This window comes from Eptesicus fuscus, chromosome 8 (assembly GCF_027574615.1).
Source record: "Eptesicus fuscus isolate TK198812 chromosome 8, DD_ASM_mEF_20220401, whole genome shotgun sequence".
Lineage (NCBI taxonomy): Eukaryota > Metazoa > Chordata > Mammalia > Chiroptera > Vespertilionidae > Eptesicus > Eptesicus fuscus.
Genome location: NC_072480.1, coordinates 51700167 through 51725570, shown reverse-complemented (window position 1 = coordinate 51725570; position 25404 = coordinate 51700167). Strand labels below are relative to the sequence as shown.

Below are 25404 nucleotides of genomic sequence, written 5' to 3'. Positions count from 1 at the left end.
GATTTATTATTTAAAAAGCTAGAATGCAATGATCAGTAAGAGAGATGAATGTATTTATAAAAGGGAGCATATATATTTTAAAACTATATACAGCTTCAAATTAAAAGAAAAATTGCTAAAGTAGACTTAGTTGTATAGAACCAAAACCACTTTCATTCCTAAAAGCAGTCTCCACCTTAAGAACACCAGGTATAGCCCTTTTCTCTCCAGCAGGTGTAACCTGTTATTCTCTGCCTCATTTGTCCAAAATATGTTTATAAAGAAAAAAAAAAAACTTGGAAAAATATTCCTTATATTTCATGTGAGAAAAATGGAAATATGGAAGAAGAATTCAACTCTTGTTCTAGCAAATCTCTGCCCCATTTGCACCCATGATTTTTATCCACTTAAACATACAGATTTGAAATCCATGTGACAATCTAGGTAACTTTCTGAGCAAAGGAGAAGAAGTAAGTCAGAAAATATAAAATAAGCAATGGTATTATTCTCAGAATAAAGATTTCTAAGGGGCAGAGACCTGAAAACTCACTTAGAAGGTTGAGACTTCGACTCATTAATGAAACTAAAAGGGAGAGGAAAATAAAGAGATCTGCAGAAATGATGCAAAAACAAAGCAAAGACACTTAGTTTGGGGCAAAATCCTTGAAGAGAGTGGTATCATTTTGTAGATAAACAAATACAGAATTACATTACTATAAACTATGCAAAATTAATTAATGAGAGCAGAATATTTGAAAACATATTTTATTGACTTGAGCTAAAGAATTTATTATAAATTACACTTGAGGGTTTGCTATGTATTTAAGAATGCAGAATGATCAAGCCGGGTAATTGGGGAACTAGCCAAAAATAGAAACTGACTGCATATATTAAACATTATGTCTCTGTATTTTTAGGAAGCTCTTCAGAAAAGCTCATCAATCTTGCAGTACTTGGAATCTTGAGCAGTGGTTGTGTTAGACTGCCTTGCATGGTATTGTTGGCAATAAATAGCTATGAATTATTGGGCAGCTTGTCAACCACATTTATTTGTTCTTCTGGAAGAAAAATTTATCAATGGAGAAGTGAAATCTACTGCAAGGCCTCCTTTTTGGTATGAAATGGAACACTATGGGACAAGATCTGAGTTTCTTATTTGCCCTCTGAGATGTCAGTTTCTTTTATTGAATTAGCTAAGTTTTCTTCTTTCTAATTATATAATGTGTCTTATTTCTTATCTTATGTATTCTAAATTAAATGGGAAATTTTACTTTCTTTGTGTAGAATAAGATTAAATTACTGTGATCTGCAACAAGGGAGTGGGTGACTGGAAATAGGCCAGTATTCATGAAAAAAAGGAGTGTGAATGTGAGCTCTGTATTTTCCATTTTAGCCATTACAGTCTTGCTGACAGCATCAGAGAGGTGAGGTGAGCAGAAAACAGCTGTTGAAATAAAAAATAAAAAAGTATCTGAGAACTGAAATAGATAAGCAGCCCCAATTTTTAACTAAATAGGTTAGAAAAGCAGCATCATTCATAATAATTCTACATTGTAATAAACACTGTGTTAAACAGTCTGTCTTGCTTTTAAGCAAGCTCTGTAATTAAAAATGTAATGACTCGATGTGGGAGAGACGGCTCTGTATACCTCATGCTGGTTTTCAAGTTATTCTCATACATTCCTCCCTAAAAATCTTAATGACTTCAATAAACCTAAGTGATTCCTCTAGAACTCTAGTTTATTGAACTCTCCTCTATATTTACCTTTGCCCTACTTCAGCCACTACTGTCATGTTCTTGTCAATTTCATAAATTGAATCCTCCACTGTCTCTATTCTTTGCAGCTCTCTCCCTTATTACCACCTCCTTTGATTCCTGTGAACTTCCTCTACCAGGATACCATTAATGTGGTTCCATGAGATTTTTGTTGTCACTCAACTCATTGATGTCTTCTGTCCTAAATCCCATGATAAATCATTATAAAACTACTAGAGGTGCTTGGATTCATACACTGGTGGGGTCCCTTGGACTGGCCTGTGCCCTCTCACAATCCGGGACCCCTCGGGGGATGTTGGACTGCCGGTTTTGGCCCAATCCCCTTTGCTTAAAAGTTCTCCTCTAGATGAATTCTAATATGAATACTCTCTTTAAAACTAACAATTCCTCTCCATCTCACTCATATTTCCCTTTCAAATTCTACATATATGGCTGTACTACTTATTGTACTTATCATAACAATGCAACATGCAATTATTTATTTTTGTTTCTTGCTTAATATCATGGTCACTATGAAAAGTTAAGCTCCAGAAAGGCAGCACTTTTTGTCTGCTTTTGTTTACAGATGCATCTCAAATTCCTTGAACTGAGTCTGCAAATAGTGGATAGTTAATATGTACTTGTCAGAGAAACAAAAGAGATTTAGTCAATGGTAGTAGGATAAGATTGAAGTGAGAAAACATAGGTTCAACATCAGAACTTAATTTCCTTTATTCACTACTGGCTGTGTAACCAGTGTTAAAGAAAGTTAAATGTGTAAAATGGAATAATAATATTTACCATATAAGACAATTGTAAGATTGCCTAAAATTTTAAATCACTGTATAAGTACACAGTAATAATAAGAATATCATGACAGCAAATTTAACATGTGATATTCATTTTTGTTATTACAGCTATTTTAATAAAAATCAAAGTACTGCCGAAACCGGTTTGGCTCAGTGGATAGAGGGTCGGCCTGCAGACTCAAGGGTCCCAGGTTCGATTCTGGTCAAGGGCATGTACCTTGGTTGCGGGCACATCCCCAGTAGGGGGTGTGTAAGAGGCAGCTGATTGATGTTTCTCTCTCATCGATGTTTCTAACTCTCTATTCCTCTCTCTTCCTCTCTGTAAAAAATCAATAAAATAAAAATCAAAGTACTTAGAACCTATCAAATAATCTGTAAAAGTAAATTCTCCACAAACTATATGTAGCTGTTCCAGTGCAATATAGTGTCCAACAATCTGGACACTATATTATATTTAGTAGTTGAAATAAAACTTTCTAAATCTAGGATTTCATCATATTTATCATCTTACTTTGGGGATTAATACAATGGGCACATAGTAGGTATTTAAGCTGTCCATTGGAATTGAATGAAATTGGCTACAAAATAGGATAAATGAATAGATCGCTTTGTCAATTGTAATGGTTTTATATAAAAAAGGAAATTATTACATTGTCCCCTTGCCTCCAATATAAGCAAAGAAACCAAACTCTCAACTCACCATTCATTGAATACCTAGATTTAAATGAGTTGATCACTTCTATCTAATTTCTAGTCAAGATTCAAAAGAATAAGTATCAGTTAGAGCTGCTCTTAGATTATGACTGAACATCTTGGTTGACGTGAATAACAAAGGTGGTTGAGATCAATTGAACTGGAATGGAAATACTAAAAGCAGTCATTTATCCAGTAGAGATTTATCAAAAGATTAAAAAGACAGCATGGAAGAATCACATTTACAGGAAATAGGATTTGCCTGTTGCTGTTAATTCTATTTGGCTATCTCTTGGAGGCCCTTGGAGGAAAATATAAGATCAGAAATGGAAAACATTGTGCTGGCAGTAATCAGGATCAAGACAGTTGGAAAGTTACCTGCATGTCTGAATGAATTTGTATCATTTTGCATGTGTGGAGAGCCTTGCTTTCCTGCTACCTCTACACACTCTTCAATTTTGATAGGTTTCTAAGTCATTGTTATTGTGTCTGAGGCTGACCTAGGCATTCTGGCTTGAATCCTTTAAGCTCCCGTGATTCTTCTTCTTTGACAGTGCCTGTTCTTGTAGACTTCAGTTATTTGTTTTCTGTCTCAGGCTATGTTTTTAGATTTACCTCCAACTACATGTCTAGGCAAGGCTACCAACACACCATTGCCTTGCTCGAGACCTCTAAGAGATTTAGCTCATCTCTTGGTTTCGCTTTTATTAGTCCCATCCTGTAGGCAGTAAAATCACTAAGCCTTTGAAGGTCTCTTACAGACAATCATTAGCTGACTTACCTTTCTCTTTCTCATATAGCTACAATATTGCCATCCAACATTCAAGCACAGACTCTCTGGATACCATGTAGTGATTTCTACAAAGATGAAGAACCCTAACTATATAATCACATATTTCAGCACTATAGTGGAAAAAGAGCTAATGCAAAATAAGTAATTGCTTTCCTTCATTGTTTAACTACAGAGGAGGTTCCTTCACAAAATTCCAACTAGATGTTATAAAATCTGTAATTTAATTTAAAATACATCCACCTGGACAAAAAGGTTCATTGATGTAAGCTATACTCTAAGGCCCACTACATTTGCCCCACTTCAGAACTGGCCAGCAGGTAACATTTGTCTATCTTCAATCAACTCAATAAAGGCTAGAAATTGGCTCTCTCTCTGATGAGATTTGATAGATGACACACGTAAAATTGCTAAAATATTTTATAGATGTATGAATCCCATATATCCCAAGAAACTAGAAACACCAATCAGAAAGGATATATGCACCCCTATGTTCATAGCAGCACAATTAAGATTTGGAAACAGCCTAAGTGCCCATCAGCAGATGAGTGGATTAAAAACCTGTGGTACATCTACACAATAGAATACTATGCTGTGGTAAAAAAATAAGGAATTCTTATCATTTGCAACAGCATGGATGGAACTGGAGAGCATTGTGCTGAGCGAAATAAGCCAATCAGAGAAAGATAAATATCACATGATCTTACTCATTTATGAAATATAATGAACAACATAAAATGATGAACAAAAACAGATCCAGAGACAGAGAAGCATTGATTAGACCGTTAAACCATGAAGGGAAGGTGGGGAGGGTGGGGGTAAGGGGGAGAGATCAACTAAAGGACTTGTGTGCATGCATATGAGCCTATCCAATGGACACAGACACCAGGGGGGTGAAGGCGTGAGTGGGAGGGTGGGGGAGCAATGGGGCAATAAGGATACATGAAATACCTTAATCAATAAAGAAAAAATAATAAAATTTGTACTTGAAAGTTAAAAAAAAATAGTAATTCCAGGACTGAGGAGCAGTGCATGTATAAATGAAATTTATAATCAGATAAAAATCATAGTTCACAAAAGGGATTCATCCAATGGTAGGTTGAGTGAATGGAATCTTTTATTCAGTATAATTCAATGGTTTTTCAATTAATCTAATTTAGAATTACATTAGGAAATTTTATATTTTTGTCACTATCTAAGATTGGGAAAGCTAGATTCTTTCACTAAAGTATAGAGTCTTTTATAAAAGTTAGAGATGTGTATAATTAGGCATGTTAAGCTTAGCATGCCATAATAATAGGGAAATGGAGTATTTGAAAGCCTGGTACATAATGCTCATTTATTTTACCTAATCATGGGAGTCATTTGAAAGAGAAATATCTGTTCTTCAGGCAAGAAAATCAGAAAATTGCCACCCTGCTAAGATTTTTTTTTTGTTATATTTTCAGAAACAGAACAATTCAAAAATCTGTCCTTTAGTAGGGAAAAAATCTTAAGAAAGATGAATTAGTGAAAATTATCTTCAGTTATGTTTAAAGGGAAGGATTCCTGAAAAGAAATGGCAAATATAATGAGATTAATTTCCTTTGTGCTTTCTTAAATGTGCTACACATTGTCACAATCACAGATATTCCTGACCTCTTTTTTCCAAGCTACTCTAACTGATGAGCAAAATCCAACGATTTCATGATTTGGTATCTTGGCAGTATTTTTTTAATCTGATGTGTCAATCTCAGTATTTCCTTGAAAAGAAGATAAATGAGCTGAGTCAAGAAGGTACAACTATAATTAAAGGATGAAAAAAATGTGGAAAAGGATTGTGAGACTATTTTATGGCATTTAAACCTACTATTAGAAATATCTGACTATATGTAACAGTCACTAGGAATGACCTAGAAAACAAAACAAAACAAAATAACACATTGATAAGTACTTGCCTCTTATTTTATGTTACAGTATACAAATTCAGTCATAAGATTTGATATATAGCTGTCATCTCTCCCAGTTTTGTTATGGTTTATGTCAAAATTCCTTACTATTAAGAGAATTCCCAACATACTTCATAGTCATCATTCTGTTCAATGCACCTTCTATTAGTCCTTATTATTCTGATTTATCTCTATTTTTTAAAGTTTCAAGTATATATTTTGGCTAATCATCTGATTTTTAATTTCTTTCTATTCTAGAAGGTTTCCTACAAGTTAAATCTTAATAAAAGTTAATATTCACTTATAAGTAGACTTGTTTATACTTTAAATACATATGGATTTTCTAACATATACAATTTGAAGTTTTGATTTTGATTGCTTATTACATCAATTCTAGGTAAATGAGTAAGTTTATTATTTAACTATATGTTATTTCTACTATCAAATTAGAAACCTAGTTTATTATGTCTCAGTTTTACTTTATAGAGATTTTTAAAATAATTTTATCATTTCAGGATATTCTTATATCTATACTAAGCCACATCACTGTTTCTATCTTATAAATTGGGGATAGCTGTGTGATCATGAAAGTAAAATTAATATAATCTCTTAGAACCTCAGTTTCCTCACTTGAAATGTAGTGCAACTCATGATAGTTACAGTTGTACACTATGATAATAGTTTTATAGCTGTGAAAAGAATTCCAGCCTTATTTAAATTCTTATTAGGCCAAAGACACACTGTTTTAGTCAGATTTTCCATCCACATTGTTAGTATATAACATGCTCTATCAGTGAGACTCTGACTTGGAATAGGGGAAAGAAAAAGAGATTAAAAGCTAGAGGTCTATTCATTGTCATATCTGTGTCTTTGCCTATCACATTTGTTTTGTGGTTCTGATATAAACAATGGATTGCATTGTATTTCCATACATAATGCAAAAATTGTTTACATCAAAAATATTTTGTGGACTTTAAGAAATACTTTACATTTAACAGTCTGTTCAGTGCTTTATCATAGCGGGAAGGCTGGGGAGTGTTGGGGAGGGGGGGAAAGAGATCACCCAAAGGACTTGTATGCATGCATGTAAGCACAACCAATGGACACAAGACAATGTGGGGGTGGGATGAGGGCATGTGACAGGGGGTAGCGGAGGCTGGGGGAAGGTCTATGGGGGGAAAAAATGAGATATATGTACTACTATATGTAATACTTTAAACAATAAAATAAAATTTAAAAAAATAAATACTTTACTGATGAATATGGTTAACATAATAGCATTTAAATAGCATTTACTAAATTCCATACACTACTAAATTTATGTTTCAAATGGGAGGAAGGTTTAATTTTTATATCCGTTTTTGTATTTGTGAAAACTGGAACACTAAAAGATGATGTGAATTTCTCCTAACCATTCTGGAGGTAACAGTGGTGGGAATCACGGCCAGACCCTCTAGCTCCAGACTCCACCTTTCAAGGAATAAGTAAATTATGAGCTCTGAGGAAGTACAAAACAGCCTGAAATGGAAAGAGTAAAAAGTAAAACCAAACCAAACCTGTTCAGCATAGAGACAGTAAAAATCAGCAATCAGGACTATGATAAGGGACACTGATACCTTATGAATCAAGGTCAGTGTGATACTGAGTGTTGGCCTCCATTGCCTCATGACAGCAGCCAGTCCTGAGCTCAAAACTACCTTTCATTCCTCCACCTTAGAAACTGCAATCAAAGCAGAGACTATCCTTCCTATCTCACCCCCTTGGAGTCAATCATGGCAACTTACTAAAAATGTTTCCTGTCCTTGCTCCCTTACATGAACAACTCATGGGCACGTGGCATGCAGGCTACTTTGATGCAACTAGTTAAATAATGTGTTTGCTAGGCTTCAGGTTTGTCCCTGGTGGTCTTTGTGAGACACATTTGAGAAGTCCAGAATTTTATAACCTCATGACCATTCACAGTCATCTCATAAATGTAATAGTTTTTTGTTGTTGTTTTATTTAGGTGTTTTTTTTCTAGTTTCCCTAATTTCCATGAGATTTCATACATCTTGATTTACTGGTTTTCTAACTTACTCCTTAAAATTTATTTAGTATTTGTGTTTACTAAAAATCCACTGTGGTTCTTCTAGGACCTGTATTCCTCTATTGGAAAATACAAGAAAATTTTTTCATTAAGGTAGAGTTGCTTATCTATAAAAGAATAATAAGGGTCCAAAACTCAAACAATTTTGTAAGAATTAAGTGTACCAGTCTAAATTGACAGAGCCTAACTTATGATAAGCAGTGAGAAGATGTTAATCATTTTCATTATTGTTTATATATAACATTATTTATTTTTAACTGACATTGTTCCAAACTAATTTTAAATGGAACAGTTATACAGATATAAAAACAGGCTGATATGTTTTTTCTAGACATATAAATAGGCAGGTAGGTAGATAATATTATGAAAGAAAAAAATTAGGATATTTATGTTACTGCTCTAAGTTTATGCAGTAAGATGAATTCAGAAAAAAATGCATTTTATAAGATTGCATTCAATTGATTTAAAAGGGTTAACTGTACTTTCAGCTTATTTTAGACTTTCTTGTATTTTTCTGAAATTTGTTCAGTGTACTTCCAAATTTCAACGTTTAGAAAAAATGGTATATACTTTGAAACATTTTAATGTATTCACTCATTCTTTATTTATTCATCAAATTTTTCTTGAATCTAAATGTAAGCTGAGGCTAGCTGTGAAAGAGTATTTTTGCATTTTTTAAAATATATTTTGCTTATTGATTTTAGAGTGAGAGAAAGGGAGAGGGAGAGATAGAAACATCAATGAGAAACATCGATTGATCAACTGCCTCCTGCACTCCTCCTCTTCTCTCCCCCTCTCCTCTCCTCTCTTCTCCTCTTCTTTCTCTTAACTTCTCTCCCTCCTTCTCCTTCTTTTGTTGTATATTGTATATACAGTATTGAGTTAATTTTGCTTCCCTTGTAATGGCATATTTTGACCATTAATTCCTGTAAGACCATTCTTGTGTTTGATTTATTCTCCTTGCATTTATCACTCTAACTAAACCTCATTCTTTAGAAAGTATTTTTGCTTTGCAATGAGGATCTTATTGTTTGTGTCTATTCTTAAAAAATGCATATTACTTTATGTGTGTTTATTTTTTTTTACTCATACAAATACATAAATGAAATGGATTATATATCTTATTTTCTTTCTCTTTTTAAAAAATCTTGTCATCGTTGTTTAAAGATTCACTCCTTTTAGTATGCACACATCCAGTATCTTTCTTCTAACAAATGTATAGTTATCAGTGTGCATCTACAACAATGTTGTCTCAATTTCCCCATGTTAAATTTAAAAGAGAGATGCTAATCTTACAGTTGTGATGCTTTTAGATAATATATCTAAACCCTTATCATACTTCATACTCTGCTAAAGATAATCAGTAAATGGTTACCAATATGAGCCCAAGATGGGATGGTAGACAGAAAACAAATTAGAATCATGTTTCAACTATACTGCTTATTATCGGTGTGACCATGAATTCATTTATCTTATTGGAACTTAGATATTCCCTTCTGTTAAAAGTATGTGAAACCTACTTTCAGGGTTATTTGAGGATTAGAGACAATGGCTATAATTGCTGATGAGTGTACATTACATATCCTATATGCTTAATGTCGGTTTTAAGAATGTGAGAATCTTGAGTGTTAAAGTTCTATGTCATTTTAGCTTCCCAGTGGCTAGTATAATGCATGGAACAGAATATGAAATGAATACATTTTATAAATCAGCTAGAGGCCTGGTGCACTAAATTCCTGCATGAGGTTGGGGGTCACCTCAGGCTGGCCTGCACCCTCTCACAATCTGGGACCTCTTGAGGGATGTCCTACTGTCAGTTTAGGCCCTGTTGGATCGGTCCTAAACTGGCAGTTGGACATCCCTCTCATAATCCAGGACCACTGGCTCCTAACCACTCACCTGCCTACCTTCCTGATGGCCCCTAACCACTGGCCTGCCTGACTGATGGCCCCTATCAACTCATCTGCCTGCCTAATCACCCCTAACCACTCTGCTTGCCTGCTTGATAGCCCCTAACTGCTTGCCTGCCTGCCTACTCACCCCTTACCGCCTATGCCTGCCTGTCTGATCACTCCTAACCACTTGCCTGCCTGCCTGATCACCCCTAACTGCTCACCTGCCTGCCTGACTGCCCCTAACTGCATCTGCCTTGGCCTCTGCCCACTGTGGCTTCATCCAGAAGGTCATCTGGAAGGATGTCTGGAATGATATCCGGAAGGTCGTTTGGCTGGTTGGTCTAATTAGCATATTATGCTTTTATTATTATAGATGAATGGAAATAGAGACTAGCATCTGGAGTATTGAGTTGGCAAAATAATACATAATATAAAAAGGCAATTTGTATAATATATTACATTTATTTAGTTAATAATATGTCTGGAACTTTCCCATCTGCTTTGCATGAAGTATCTCAATCTGCATTCCACCTCAAACCACTGTGGTAGATTCTATTAGCACAGCTGAGAAAACTGGAAGGCAAAGTAATTTCCCTCAAATCATACCTTTTGTTATTCAAACTGAAGTTCTTGGGATAGAGACTCTATACTCATCTCCAGAAAAGGTTCTGCCTGTCTTGAAAAATTAATCTTATGTGGATGATATTGTCTGGTAGAAGGGAGATTAATGTCAATATAGCATGCAAGTACATAAACTCACAATACCTGCATGGTTTTGGATGGGCCAAAACTTTAATCTAAAACACACGTTTAGTTCTGACACAACTCTTATAAATGTATCAGAGGAAAAAACAAAAGTAAGAAGAGGAGTCCCTTGGTGAAAGGCCAAACATGAATGTTCAGATTAAGATGTTTGGATTTCTTCTTGTTAGTGTGAAGTCATTAAGTATTTTAAGAAAGAGATGCAATGATGAAAGTTGGCCTATTCTTAGGTTTCTATATGGAATGAATTGAACAAGGAAAGGACTGAATTTTGGGTGTTCAGTTAGAAAATTATTTCACAAATTCAGATAAGAAAATGAAGCAAGTCACTGGTGTCAAGAAAAGCTTATGGATAAATTTTAGAGATAAATTTTACAATTAAAATATTTGATAAATAGGGTTGCTATCAAATGAAACAGTCAATAAAGACAAAAAGAAGCTTTGAGGAAAATTGAATAAATATTATTATGAACACTAGAGGCCCAGTGCATGAAATTTATGCATGGGGGTGAGGGGGTGTCCCTCAGCCCAGCCTTCACCCTCTCCAATCTGGGGCCCTCTCACAATCCAGGACTGCTGGCTCCCAATTGCTCGCCTTCCTGCCTTCCTGATTGCCCCTAACCACTTCTGTCTGTCAGCCTGATCACCCCCTAACCACTCCTCTGAGAGTCTGATTGATGTATAACTGCTCCCCTGCCAGCCTGTTTGCCCCCAACTTCCCTCCTCTGCCAGCCTGGTTACCCCTAACTTCCCTCCCCTGCAGGGTTGATTACCCCCAACTGCCCTCCCTTGCAGGCCAGGTGCCTCCCAACTGCCCTTTCCTGCTGGCCATCTTGTGGTGGCCATCTTGTGTCCACATGGGGGCAGGATCTTTGACCACATGGGGGCAGCCATATTGTGTGTTGGAGTGATGGTCAATCTGCATATTACTCTTTTATTAGATAGGAGGATAGAGGCCTGATGCACAGGTGGGGGCCATCTGGTTTGCCCTGAAGGGCGTCCCTGATCAGGGTGGGGGTTCCCTTGGGGCATTGGGAAGCCTGAGCGAGGGGCCTGTGGTGGTTTGCAGGCCAGCCACTCCCCCTGGCAACCCAAGTGGAGGCCCTGGTATCTGGAATTTATTTACCTTCTACAATTGAAACATTGTAGCCTGGAGCTGAGCCAAGCCTCCTGCTTGCTCCGTGGCCGGCAGCCATTTCTGTTGCGATCTTCTATAATTGAAACTTTGTAGCCTGGAGTGGAGGCCTGGGCCGGCCAGGGTGTGCAGAAAGCTTTGCTTCTTCCATTACCAGGAGCAACCCTAGCCTCCTGCTCTTTCCAGCTCTGTGGCTGCTGCCATTTCTGTTTGGATTTGTTTATCTTCTATAATTGAAACTTTGTAGCCTTGAGTGGAGGCTTAGGCCAGCAAGGGCAGGGGGAAAGCTTGGCTTCCTCCATTGCCTGGTAAACCCAAGCCTCCCTCCTGCTCTCTATGGCTGTAGCCATCTTGGTTGGGTTTATTTGCATACTTGCTCTGATTGGCTGGTGGGCGTGGCTGGTGGGTGTAGCTGCGTGATGGTTAATTTGCATATTACTCTTTTATTAGGTAGGATACTAGAAGCCTGATGCACAAAATTCGTGAAAGGGACTCGGCCCTCGCAGCCCCGGCTTTGTCTGGAAGGTCATCCAGAAGGACGTCTGGAAGGTTGTTCGGCTGTCCGGTCTAATTAGTATATTACGCTTTTATCATTATAGATTACCTTTAAGGTATCTATGTGATATCCTTTGAGGAGATGGTATCATGGGGAGTTGGCTATAAATATTTCAGTTCAGTTCAAAGCAAAGCCCTGAATAGATATTTAGTTTTAGTATTCAGCTAGGCTGATAGAAATTGTGATAGTGGTTAAGAGAATATAGAGGTTAAAAGATTTTAGTCAGTGACCTGAAATGTAAGGGTGAGCATGAGGATCCATGCATAGGCTTTATATGTATCAACCCCCCTAATGAATTCCTTCTTATTATTTGAAAACTCTTAGACTCTCTCTTTTTTTTTCTATTTGAGGCTTACTTTTAGCAAAGAATTTTAAAATTTTTGTAGATATTTTATTACAAAAGTAATGCACATTCCTTATGTAAAAAAAAATTGAGAGAATGCAGAGGAATATAAAGTAGAATAGATGGTATTCTCTTCTCCCTGCTCAGCAATCTTCCTTTGAATCACATTCTTTAGGGATAATAACAATCCAATATATAGCCTTATGCCTCTATTTTTAATAAATTGTTTCTCTACAAACAAATTTCCCACTAGATTAAATAAAAATACAAGCTGGCATTTGGATTATGGAGTCATTATGGTTATGAACTTCTCTTTATTTTGACATTTACTTAGTTTTTGTTTTTAAAGAAGGAAAGATGGGTGGAAGGAAGGAAAGACAGCAGGAAGGAGGGAAGGAAGCAGTTCATCTATTGAATTTAGTCACTGTGCAAAATATAATGCTGTAAACAAGCTGCAATGACTCTGTTTTGGCCAGGAATTTGGCAGTGGAAGCATGGAGCCAGCAGTACTAAAGGAGCAGTTTATAGCTGTCCAAACTGAAGACATATGTGGAAAATAAGCTCAAATTGAAAAAGCGTGGGCACTAATTAAATCTTGGATTTGCCCCAATTCTTACCTTAAAACATTTTATAATTTGCTTATCAATCAAACATGTGTGTGTGTGTGTGTGTGTGTGTGTGTGTGTGTGTGTGTGTATAAATTTGGCAAAATTTGGTGATGCTATTTGTACTGAAAGTGGCTGAGTGAAGTTGTGGCTTGGTGGAAAGAATCACTATAACAAATGAATTGCCTTTTGACACATGACACCAACCACCCAACATGCCCAAACACATTTATTCTGACGTTTTGAAACTAGTCATGGAAAAATAGACTCTACATGTTCTTCTTTTCAACATGCAGTTGGATAGGAATGCTCAAAACGCTCTTTGTGGCCAACGTCTGGGCGTACACAATTGTGTCTCCTACCACTTCATTAGTTTAAACAGGGTCAAAGTATTGCCCTGGCCAGCATGGTTCAGAGCGTCAGCATGTGTGCTAAAGTGTTGCAGGTTCAATTCCCTGTCAAGGGCAAGTGCCTGGCATGCAGGTTCGATCCCAGGCCCAGGTTAGGGCTCATGCTGGAAGCAACCAATCCATGTGTCTCTCTCATATCAATGTTTTTCTCTCTCCTCTGTCTTTCTTCCCGTCTCTCCCTCCTTTCCTCTCTGAAAAGCAATGAAAATATACTTGGGTGAGGATGAAAAAATAAAAAAAAGTGTCAAAGGTTTGAATGAGTTAAAATTTTATTGAGAAATACATCTTGAAATGAGGTAAAATGAGAGCACTTCGTGTGTAGCACTTTGATATTTAATGTATCTGATTCTGTGGTTCTGGATCTGACACTAGCACCACACTTTATGAAATCATAATTTGACACATTTGTGTATAATGCTATAAAATCTCAGTCTACACTACTGGGGTATGTCTTGTTTTACTCTGAATGTCATCAGCTTCATTAGAGGCAAGATGTTGAATTATTTTCTCTATCAACAATGTTGCTTTTTACAAAATGGTGCCATAATATGTCATTTTCATTTACGTGTAGAAAGTTCCTGGGTTTCCAGAGTTAAAAAATCTTAAAGAACTTGATTGAACTTCAAGCACAAGTTTTATCTTTTATTTTGAAAAGAAAAAGAGATCTCCTTCTTAGAACAATTTGACTAGAAGCAGTTCTTTCATGGCAAAGTTTAGTTAGAAGATTGTTTACTTAGAGAGATGTGTCTCAAATTGTAATGTGCATGCAGCAGCATCCACCGCAGGGCATGATGTTAAAACACAGACTTCTGGGTCCCACTCGCAGAGTTTCTGTTTCTGAGGAGAATACAAGTATTAGCACTTTGATACCCGATGAGCTAGGCAATGTTTTCATCACATGAATAATTTATTCTTTAGTTAAAATTGCATTCAGGTTTATGGATACTGATGATAAACTATAAACTCTTTTGACTGAAATGATACTTGGAAAAGGAGATTAAATTAGCCACATGAACTTTCTGATGTTCAGGTTTGAGGGTGATTACAGTCTTCTAGATTGGCAGGTAGAAAGAACTGCAGACACCAAACACCTGAAAATGCTGTCCTATTTTTTAGGTTACATTAAATTAAAAATGTAGAATTACCGTAGAAAAGAGGTATAACTTTCCATTGGTGGCCTCACCGTTGACCTGAGGACAAAGAGCAACATGGTTCCAACTTTAAAGTAGCATGGCTCAACTCCAGTCTTGCTGAATTCTAGAAATGATATTAAGCTCACATTGCAGAGTGAACTGAGAGAAATAACTCTGGTCACATTTTCTCTCCCAATATGTTTGTAAACCAGTGTTTTCAATATTGTTGCTAAAAATGAGAATTTTTTTCTGATTAAATTAAAAAGATGATATGCATACTTACATTGAACTCTTTATTTGTGTCATATAAATACAGTTTTGTTGAAATAATTTTGAGCAAACAGATTATAATTGTTGACTTGAATTTCTGGTATTTTTATCAACTGATTATTATTTTTTTTATTTAAAAAAGATCAGAAGAAAATAAATCTTTGTTTAGTAAAGTCTTTGTTTAGATATATTAATAATATGCAGTTAATACAGGCAACTTGAAGTATGAACAATCATATCCATTGTAGAGGGCCCCCTGGGAAGACACATGGACATTCTTTAGCTTGCTGTTGATTAAGCCCAAGATATTTGAGAGAGTCATGTCAGTTGCACCCCGCCCCAGGAGTGCAGAGGTGTTGTCATTTCCTGGCTTACCTTTGGCTAGGTTCTGGAAGAGGGCTTTGAGATGTGGAACCAGTCTAGCACAGGAAAAGAGGAAATGAAATAGACCTGGGCCCTCCCAAGCTCCTTTAATCTTAAGTTTTTCAGTGAACCCGCCTTGTATATGGGAGTATAAATAAATGTGCTGCGTGGCTCAGGGGGTCGTCTGTCTCTCCAGCAGAGGAGGTCAGTGACCCACCTGGGACCCAGCTTGCATCTACTTCTGTGTCTCTTTATTTCTTTATTTCTCAATCCCTGGACGCCTCTATCAAGAACCAGTTTCATCTCTCTCCATGCTGGCCACAGAAAAGGGAGATCCCCGCCGCATCAGGCCCCTACATATTGACACCCAACGTGGGGCAAGAGGCAAGGGATCGCTCCTAGAAGTGTGCACGCACCACAGACTTAAGGTAAGAAGGAGTGGATTGTTGTAAAAATTAAATCAACCGGGTGTAAAACGTGGGTAATCCTTCTAAATGCTTTAAACTATGCTCAGAGCTCAAAGATGCTGTTAAGCATAGTCAGATTCTTGATTTCTTTCTTTAGTTTTGTTGATGAAACCTGGGAAAAGGTTAGAAAGCAGTTGTGTGACCAATACTCAGCAAAAGTCCAGAAAAAAAAAATTCCTATTTTAAATGGTGATGGCCTTGATTCAGCACAGGAGAGCTTAAGAATGTCTATGTGGGGTGCACTGGAAGGGTGCAAGTCTCAAAGAATACCATCTGCACCTCCTCTGCCTCCATGTGTAAACTACTTGTAACCAGGTAGAAAAAGTCTAAAAGGAACTTCTCAGCAACTGCCAATAATTCTTTATCTTAAAAAATCTTTTTCTTTCCTTAAAAAATAAAAAAAAAAACAAATAAAAATTGAAAAAATAAATAAGATAAAAATAGTAGATGCCAGACCATTACTGAAACTTCCCCTGAAGAAAGAAGGAGGTGGGGGAAAGGCCACTTTGAGAGGCCTCATCTTCGCCATCTTTATTTATTTTCCAGCTAATGACTTAAAGCTTTTACAAATTCATAAATGCATCTGGGGTTTCTGTGCACATGTAAAGGGAAAAGGCCAGTTTAAAAACGAGTGTGCATAGTTTTGAGCTGAACTTAACTTTTTGCTGTGTACAGAATAAAAACCCGAGACTGTTTTGGCCTTAAAAATGGTGAAGATGAACCAGAGAAAGAAATACAGGCCAGTTTTCCAAGACATCTAAAGTAACTCTTGAAATTTCCCGCCAGAGGCAAGTAAATAGCAGGAAGAAAATAGTCAAGTTTACATATGAATGGCTGAGAGTTTGCTTCTTGACTTCCCCAGCAGGAAAATTGTGACCGTTTTGAAATTTAGAGGCTGGTCCAGGCCTATCGGCTGGAAATTTAAAAAGAACTTGGAAGTTTACTAAATCAAATGATAAATTTAAAAGATCTAAATGTATTGAATTGTTATAATACTGAAATGTTGATCTGAGTATGCATTGCATGAAACCTAGAGGACAGAATTGAAGCTCTTAATTGATTATGTCTTGTATTTATTCTTAGAAATATAAAGTGTTATTGTGTTATTAATCTAGGACATGCTAAAAATATTTGACTGGCCAGCTCTAAAAGTTTAAATTTGATATATTAAGATAATTATAAAAAAGTATTATAATCTATAAATCATATACGGATATATATATATATATATATATATATATATATATATATATATATTTGATGGTTTTTTTACCATGTTAAAATTTCAAGGTCTTAACAGAGATGATTCTTGGAAAGCTCCAAGGGCCCGGAGTAATACAAGAAATTTATCCTCTCTTCTTAAAGGAAATCTTTTAAAAAGAGATCTAATATACTTGAAATTGCATGGAAAGCCTTATCAAATAAAAATTAATAAATATACTTTAAATGTTATGAAGGTTTTGGCCCCAAAAATGGCAAAACAGAGTAACTAAATAATTGACAGCCAGTTTGAAATTGGATTGCCATGGCCTAGAGCAAAGGATATCCTTACATGATATTATTCTACAATGTCATTATAATTTTTGATATTTTACAACAGCATATACCAAACAAACTTACAAACTAATTCTTTGAATGATTGGCAGCAATTTAAAAAGGATATGAAAGGATTTAATCCCTTCCACTGTGTGGAAGGCCCCCTTGGGAAGGCAATTGAGCATTCTATATTGGTCCTTTTTGCCAAGAGGGACCCTCCCACAGCTGTTGCCTGAGTTTTCAGTTCATGCTGAGGTTGAAGCCTCATGGTGGCTGGTACCATGGATCTGTCTCTCGCACAATGGCGTGAGCTGGGCCCTCCCTGGAGAAGAAACCTGGGTTCCCCAAGATATGTGATCAATGCCAGGGCCCCGCCAGCAGGCGAGGGGATCCCAAGGCAGGTGCTGGGCATGGAGGCCATAGGGGCATAGGCTACCAAGGAGACAGAACTGAACCTCACATCACCCTGCTTGGCCCCGGAGGATGGCTGGTTAATCAAAGACGGGTAAGATTCCTCAAGGGAGGAACAACCTAAGATAGGCACAGTCGCAAGGGGCCATCAGGAGAGAAAAAGGGGGTCAACAGAGGTGGGGCACAGAACCTCACCTCCCCAACATTGCAGGGGCCTGAACACTCGCCCCTTCTGAGGGAGGTCTCCTGCCCCATGGCTGCTTCGCGCTTCCCATGCCCAGCTCAGATCGGGACCCAGGCAACATACAGAGACTTGGCCCAGCTCAAATCGGAAAGAGACCCATATAACAGAGAGACATGGCCCAGCTTGGATTGGGACCCAGGCAACAGAGAGTTGGCCCATGGCAGCTGCCCTATGTCTAAATCCAGCCTAAATCCAGGAATGCTCAGGGCTTTTCTCAAGGATGCAAATAAACCTTTCCATTTAACATTTACAGGATAAACTAACATTGTTGTTAAGAGTATTAAAATTTTAACAGTAAAATAGTCAAATTTTCAGATTAATTTAAATTGGCTAAATGAAATAATTGAATATTCAATAAAATTTAATTGTACAAAAGGCTGTTCCTAAAGTATTAACTAAAATTTCTATTGGTAGTTCATTTCATGGTAAAATTACTTAACATGTAATGAACCTAAAAGCAGTCATATTTTTGTGCAAAAAAATTAAAATTTAAAGTGATCAAGACTGCATTATAAAAATTTTGCAAAAGCCTCCTAATAATTAAATCAAAAACAAAGGGGGGATAGTGGAAAAAATATTATGTAAGGAAAAATATCCAGAAAAAATTTTACTTTGAAAACTAATTTTCATTTATAATACTAAGAGCAGGACACCTATGAAAAAACACACTTGGTATCAGAATAAGCCAAAGGAAAATCATTTTGGGCAAAAAATGAAAAAGGATCCCAAGTCAAATTTATAGAAAAGATTGTTTTACTAACTTTTGGTCGAGAATATGTTTGTATATTTTCAGAAAACAACTCCAAGACCATGTGGATTCCTGCAGGAGAGGAATTGACAGGAATGCTCCAGCCATGAAGACAAGAGGAGAAACAGTCCAGGGATGGAAGACGCTGATGACACCTTGCCATGCTAGCAGTCAGCAGCAGTGCATCACTGCAGGATGCCCAGGACCAAACCAGAGACGGTCGGGCCTGCATCGCCACCGTTTGTCCGCCATCCAGATATCACTGCTGACATGTACACACGAGGAACTGCTGGACATTGAAATTGGGACTCAAACATTTTTCATTCTTATATGTTTATTTCTGGTCTGTAAATGCAAAATTTAAAAAAAAAATTAAAAATGGGGGAGATGTAGAGGGCCCCCTGGGAAGACACATGGACATTCTTTAGCTTGCTGTTGATTAAGCCCAAGATATTTGAGAGAGTCATGTCAGTTGCACCCCGCCCCAGGAGTGCAGAGGTGTTGTCATTTCCTGGCTTACCTTTGTCTAGGTTCTGGAAGAGGGCTTTGAGATGTGGAACCAGTCTAGCACAGGAAAAGAGGAAATGAAATAGACCTGGGCCCTCCCAAGCTCCTTTAATCTTAAGTTTTTCAGTGAACCCGCCTTGTATATGGGAGTATAAATAAATGTGCTGCGTGGCTCAGGGGGTCGTCTGTCTCTCCAGCAGAGGAGGTCAGTGACCCACCTGGGACCCAGCTTGCATCTACTTCTGTGTCTCTTTATTTCTTTATTTCTCAATCCCTGGACGCCTCTATCAAGAACCAGTTTCATCTCTCTCCATGCTGGCCACGGAAAAGGGAGATCCCCGCCGCATCAGGCCCCCACAATCCATTTCATTTTTTTCAATATTCCTTGATTCCCCTAATGGCAATCAGTGCAAATATCTATCCTTGAATCTTGCTCCTTTCTTTCTACCTTAGAATGTTTCACAAAAAATTTGATATTTCTGGCATCCAACTCCTACATTCCATACAGGTACAGAACTGCTCACCATGCCCTTTTGCAGTATCCCTCATCAGTTATGAAGTTCTGCAAAGCCAGAGGTTTCATCACTGCTGGGGTGATTCATTGGTGTCTAGATCTCAGCACAGAATGCAGTGTTTCTTCATGGAGTGATGACTGTCCTTCCTCAGTGTTATAGTAGCCCCATGCTTGGAATCTTATGGTTGCAGCCCTAAGCCATCACTGATTTTAGTTCACATGCTCTGCTCAAGGTAGAAGATAGCTGCAAATATGCTAGGCAAGATGGGGTCTAACAATTTCCTTCCCGGGAGTCAGAATTATTTTTCTGACTTTCCCAGGGATAAAGTAGCATCTCTAGTATTGCCTGAAAACATATATTATTTTACTTTTTTCCCTTGGAAAATCTATAACCTCTATTTTCCAACTAGCGTGGTCAGAATGACTATCTTCAAAGATTTCCACGTGTCTTGCCTTTTTAAGGGATATTACTGTAACTGATACAAAGTTGATTTTCATCCTGGCTTATTATTATACGAAAACTTATTTATTAAAAACAAAAAAAGAGAAAATAAATTATGTGTGTAGTAGACAAATGTAAAGTCAATTTTTAAGTGCATGTGTTCATGGTATTTTTAAAAGGGGGTGCTTCTATACCATATTTCACTGATTTTTCACGAGATCCATGACCAAAACCAAATTCATAACCCGTTGGTTAGACGGATGTGACTTTAAGGATAGAACATGTAATAACAATTTTTCAAAATAGGAGTCAGCACAGAAGATAGGGAGGGTAGTATCTTGGGCACAGGAAAGAATAAAATACGTTGACATGATGGAAGTCAGGGAAGAAGAGAGGAATGCTGAGGAATCCATTAGATAAAGAATACTGTGATCGTTGCTGCTGGGAACATTTCTGGAGTGCGCTGTTAAGGTTGTCACTTTCCGTGTGAGTTACCTCTGGCAACATTGTCAATGAGCGGGCCTCCAGGGAGAGCCCCAGCAGCAGCAGTGGACGGAAGCAGTCGGGGTGCAGAAACCTCGCTTGCTCTCCAGGGCTGATAAATAACTGAGAGCCCAGACTGACCGTGAAGGCATTTATCTGGCCTTATTCTGCCTTGTCCTTCCGCATGTCCTCATTTATCACCGGCTGCTACCGCACCACACCAGTGCTTCTCAAATTATTCCTGGTTAAAAAAGGGGTCAGGATTTTAGCCAAATCTATTGTGGCCCAATAAAATGCAATGAAAATAAATTAGCAGAAACATGAGATTTTAAAAATACATATAAAGTACAAATATTGTTATTATTAGAATTCCAAAGTTCCCATACTCTGCAACTTGTTGTAGATTATTCTTGAAAGGACAAAATTACAGAAATGGAGAACTAATCGGTAGTGCCAGGGGTTAAGGAGAGGGCAACAGCAACAGGAAAACGGGTACGGATATAAAAGAGCAACATGTGGAACTTTGTGCGATGGATGATGGGTGTGCTCTGTATTTTGACTATATTTCAATATCCTGGTTACAATATTCCTGGTAGTTTCACAAGTTATTGGGGGAAATGAAGTCAAGTATACATAGGATCTCTCCATATTATGTCTTACAACTTCATGTGCTTCTATATCTCAAATAAAAAGATTATTTTGCATAAATAGACATAAAATACTCTGGAAAATTGCAATTGCTGCACGTGTTTTTAGATGCTTTGACTCATTGAATGGTAACCTATGATGGATAGACACGGATTCACAGACCACACTTGGAGTAGCACAAGCCAGTACATTTTTTGGTTAATGCTTGAGTTCAAAATCGATCGTACATCCTTTCTCTAACTGTTCTTCTGAAAACAGACAATTATTTTTCAGCCTCATTACCCACCTCTTTATCTTAAACCATCCTCAATAGATGAGGGACCTCTGCTTTTCTCTCCTTAGCTTAACTATAACTCCTACTTAGACTCCTACCCCCTAAATCATCTCCGCTTCCCCAAACCCACCTTTCTTTTGCATCCCAGGATGACTGTTTTCATCCCTATAGTTTTTTTTTCTAGATTCTACCACTCAAAATTAATATACCCCATTGCAGTTTTCGGTGTTTTTCTTTATCACCTTTAACGATTTCATTTAAAATAACTCTTTATGCATTTGCCTTTCTCCTCACTCTAATGAAAAGGTATGAACATCACACCCAGGAGTCACACATAACTGTTGGCTGAAATATATTAAACCAAATAGGAAGAGTTGCCAACATCCAGTTGGTGCCTGAGAAGGTCCCTGTCTGATTGAACAGGTTCCCTAATGTCAGCCTGGGAAGCAGTGGCAGGTGCCTTCAGTTCAGGAGATCTTTTGAATGTGTTTTACTTGAAGTGGATTTTTCCTTGATAGTTCAGATGAGCATTGAGAACACAACAAATCATCATGCAGGGTCATGGTGGAATTGGAACTTTAGAAACTTAGGATTTGGGGTGTTGGAACCACTAGTGACTTGATAGTAGTTGACTATCTTAGTCATCAGAATTCTGGTTGAGACTATTACTCAGGAAAAACATGCCACATTAATCTAGGGCAGCTATAGGAAACAGAGTCTGGTAAGGAGAGCAATTGCAATGAAAAAGCCAAATACTGATTAGGCAGCTTGATTTCCTATTTCCATTAAGTATACATGCATATAATCAATATAATAACTGTAGTGATATAATTAAAAATAGTATCACAGTCATTACTTTAGAAAATGGTTTAGCTACGTGTGGTTCAAAATCTTTTCTATTTCCATAAAATTTATGGAATCCTTTCGCTTATTTATATTTACAGAATATTTATCAAAAGTAGTAATCTGAAGGGTTAGAGCTTTAGTGGCAAAAAAAACCCAAAAAAACAAAAATACAACATACTTCAACTTGGCTCCATTTTCTGTATTACATTTAACTGAGTTAAGATTTCCATTTCTGTGATTAGTGCACACTGTGAGACTAAAGGCTGTGCAAATTGCACTTCATCGTCTACAATAAATTTAGCTCCCCACGAAGATTTGTCCCTGACTGTAATTAAACTGGGCAGTGCAATCTGATTATCTGTCAAATATAAATGACTCACCCTGCTACTTTCAAATACTAGTTCTCTGTGTCTACAATGAATTAAAACACTTCAATCCAGGATGCAAAAGTGTTAATAAAATCTCCATTCAGTCAGCACGTATTTATTGAATGTCTGCTGTGTGCCAAGTAGTCTTATATTTGAAGAGCAGTTTTCAGATAAACTTTACATATTTTTGCAACTGATCCTCAGAATAGCTCTCTAATCGACAGAAGCAGAAATATTGGTCTCAATTTACAGATGAGGAAACAGTACTTCAGAGAGGGAAAATGATTTCATGGTTTTAAACGGTATAGTTCTAATTAACACTTGCATTGTCTGACTCTTCACCATTTACTCTTTTCATAGAGCATGCTTTATTTCCAAGAAAAGATGTTCTGTGCATAATAATGGAGTTCTAGTATTTTTTGCATGATTTTTTTTTTTATCATCAAAGTGCTTATATTTATGGATAATCTATTTTTCAGTCCAAAAGTATTGGCCCTATGGGAGGCCAGTGAGAGTCATGCATCACAGATCTTTAAAATTAAATCAATAAAAGTTGCAAACATTTTTTCTGAGAACAGCCAACTTGAACCTATGGCAAATAATTTTTAATGGTAACATCGGTACTGTTCCTCAGTATTAATTCACAAGATAATATCTAATGAGATAAATTCTTGAATAGCTGTTAAACGTGTACACATTGCTTTGTAATTAAGCCTTCAAGTGTCCCTCACTTGATTTTAATTTTCTAGCTTAATTTTCTAGCTAAGGATATACAATCTAATCAAAGGTGCCAGGGTGAACAGCATCATGTATTTGCCACCATGCTACTGTCCTTTTATGAAGACTAGTATAGTAAAGGTAGATAAACTCCACTGTAATGTAAGCTACCATAGGGCAGAATTTCTGTTTGTTTTGTTCATTGCTATATCTGTAACACTAGAATAGTACATGGCATACAGTATGCAGTCAATAAGTGTCTGTCAAATGTATACAATACTTTGAACATAAGTCTATTTTCTTCCTGATTCTTACCTGATTGCATTCATGTCTGTGAAGATAGAGGGCATTGTCCCTGAGTGATAATTTGTTTATATGTGGCAAATGCAACTGAAGCAGCATAATGATGATCCTGGGATGCCCAGGTAGTTCACATTGTACCTCAGCCACAGTTAGCACCTGCTGTTCCAATAGTCATCTTTAAATACAACAATGAACACCCACCAGTGGAATCGATAGACTGAGAGGATACATTCACAAGTTAGGACTTTCAGATATTCAGAATAATATCACAGTTTCTAGCCTAGTGCTGGAATAGAAAATTTCCAATAAACATTCAGTGAATCTCCACTTGATTTTATGTCTCTACTAGAGGCCCGATGCACGAAATTCATGCAAGAGTAGGCCTTCCTTTCTCTGGCTTCCCTCTGGCACCCGGGACCCAGGCTTCCCTTGCAGCCCCGGCTTCATCCAGAAGGTCGTCCGGTCTAATTAGCATATTACACTTTTATTATTATAGATAAACAGGAACTTGTGTCTATAATATAATCTTATGTAATTCACATGAAGGTAAAACTAAAACTCCTAATGACTTCATATGTGTATTTAATAATATTTAAGGAAACTGTCTTTTTAATATAGTTGTTAAACTAATAGAATTTGGAGATAGAGAGACCTTGGCTCAGAGCTTGACTTTGTCAATCACCAGCTTTCTAAAAATTTTCAAGTTACTCAATGTTTCCAAGTTTAAATTTCCATTTCTTCATAGTGAGACTAGTAACAGTAACAACTTTTAAGATGGTAGGGTGTGGTATTGAGTTACCTGCATTGGGAGGCAGCAAGGAATGTTGGGTCAATGGAAAGAGGTCAAGTACAAACTTGCAATATGGCTCAAGTGGTTCTGTTTATATAAATCATATTCCAGTGAAGGCCACTTTGTTCCCTTAGGTCTAAATATGATATTGGCTTAAATAAGAGTTCCACAATCCACATAAATCTAAATTCCTCTTCTTCAAGTGTTTGAGGATTTTGAAGTGTTGTTGCCATGCCTTTTATTATTTTTTGACCAAATGTTTTTATTGATTACAGTGAGAAAATTAGGCTTTTCCTAAAATTCTACCCACTTCCAAAAATGCATACTCATACCAGGTATTTTTATTTTATTGATTTTTAGGGAGAGAGAGAGAGAGAGAAAGGGAGAGATGTCGATATGTTGTTCCACTTAGTTGTGCATTCACTGGTTGCTTCTTGTATATGCCCTGATGGAGATACCCACAACCTTGGCATCTCAGGACAATGCTCTAACCAACTGAGCTTCCCAGCCAGCCCTATGCAAGGTATCAATGAAAAGGCTTTACCAAAGATCTTGGAGCCAAAGGAGAGAGATCACAATAAGATAGCAAAACA

General features: G+C 37.1%; 1 long non-coding RNA gene across 1 annotated transcript; it reads right to left on the bottom strand.

Annotated features, from left to right (window-relative positions):
- Positions 1-14500: 14500 nt before the first annotated feature.
- Positions 14501-21086, bottom strand: LOC129150055 (uncharacterized). Its single transcript, XR_008556825.1, has 3 exons — positions 20878-21086; positions 14893-14937; positions 14501-14584 (listed from the first exon to the last, which is right to left on the bottom strand). It is a non-coding gene; the product is annotated as an uncharacterized LOC129150055 (long non-coding RNA).
- Between the last annotated feature and the right edge of the window lie 4318 nt (positions 21087-25404).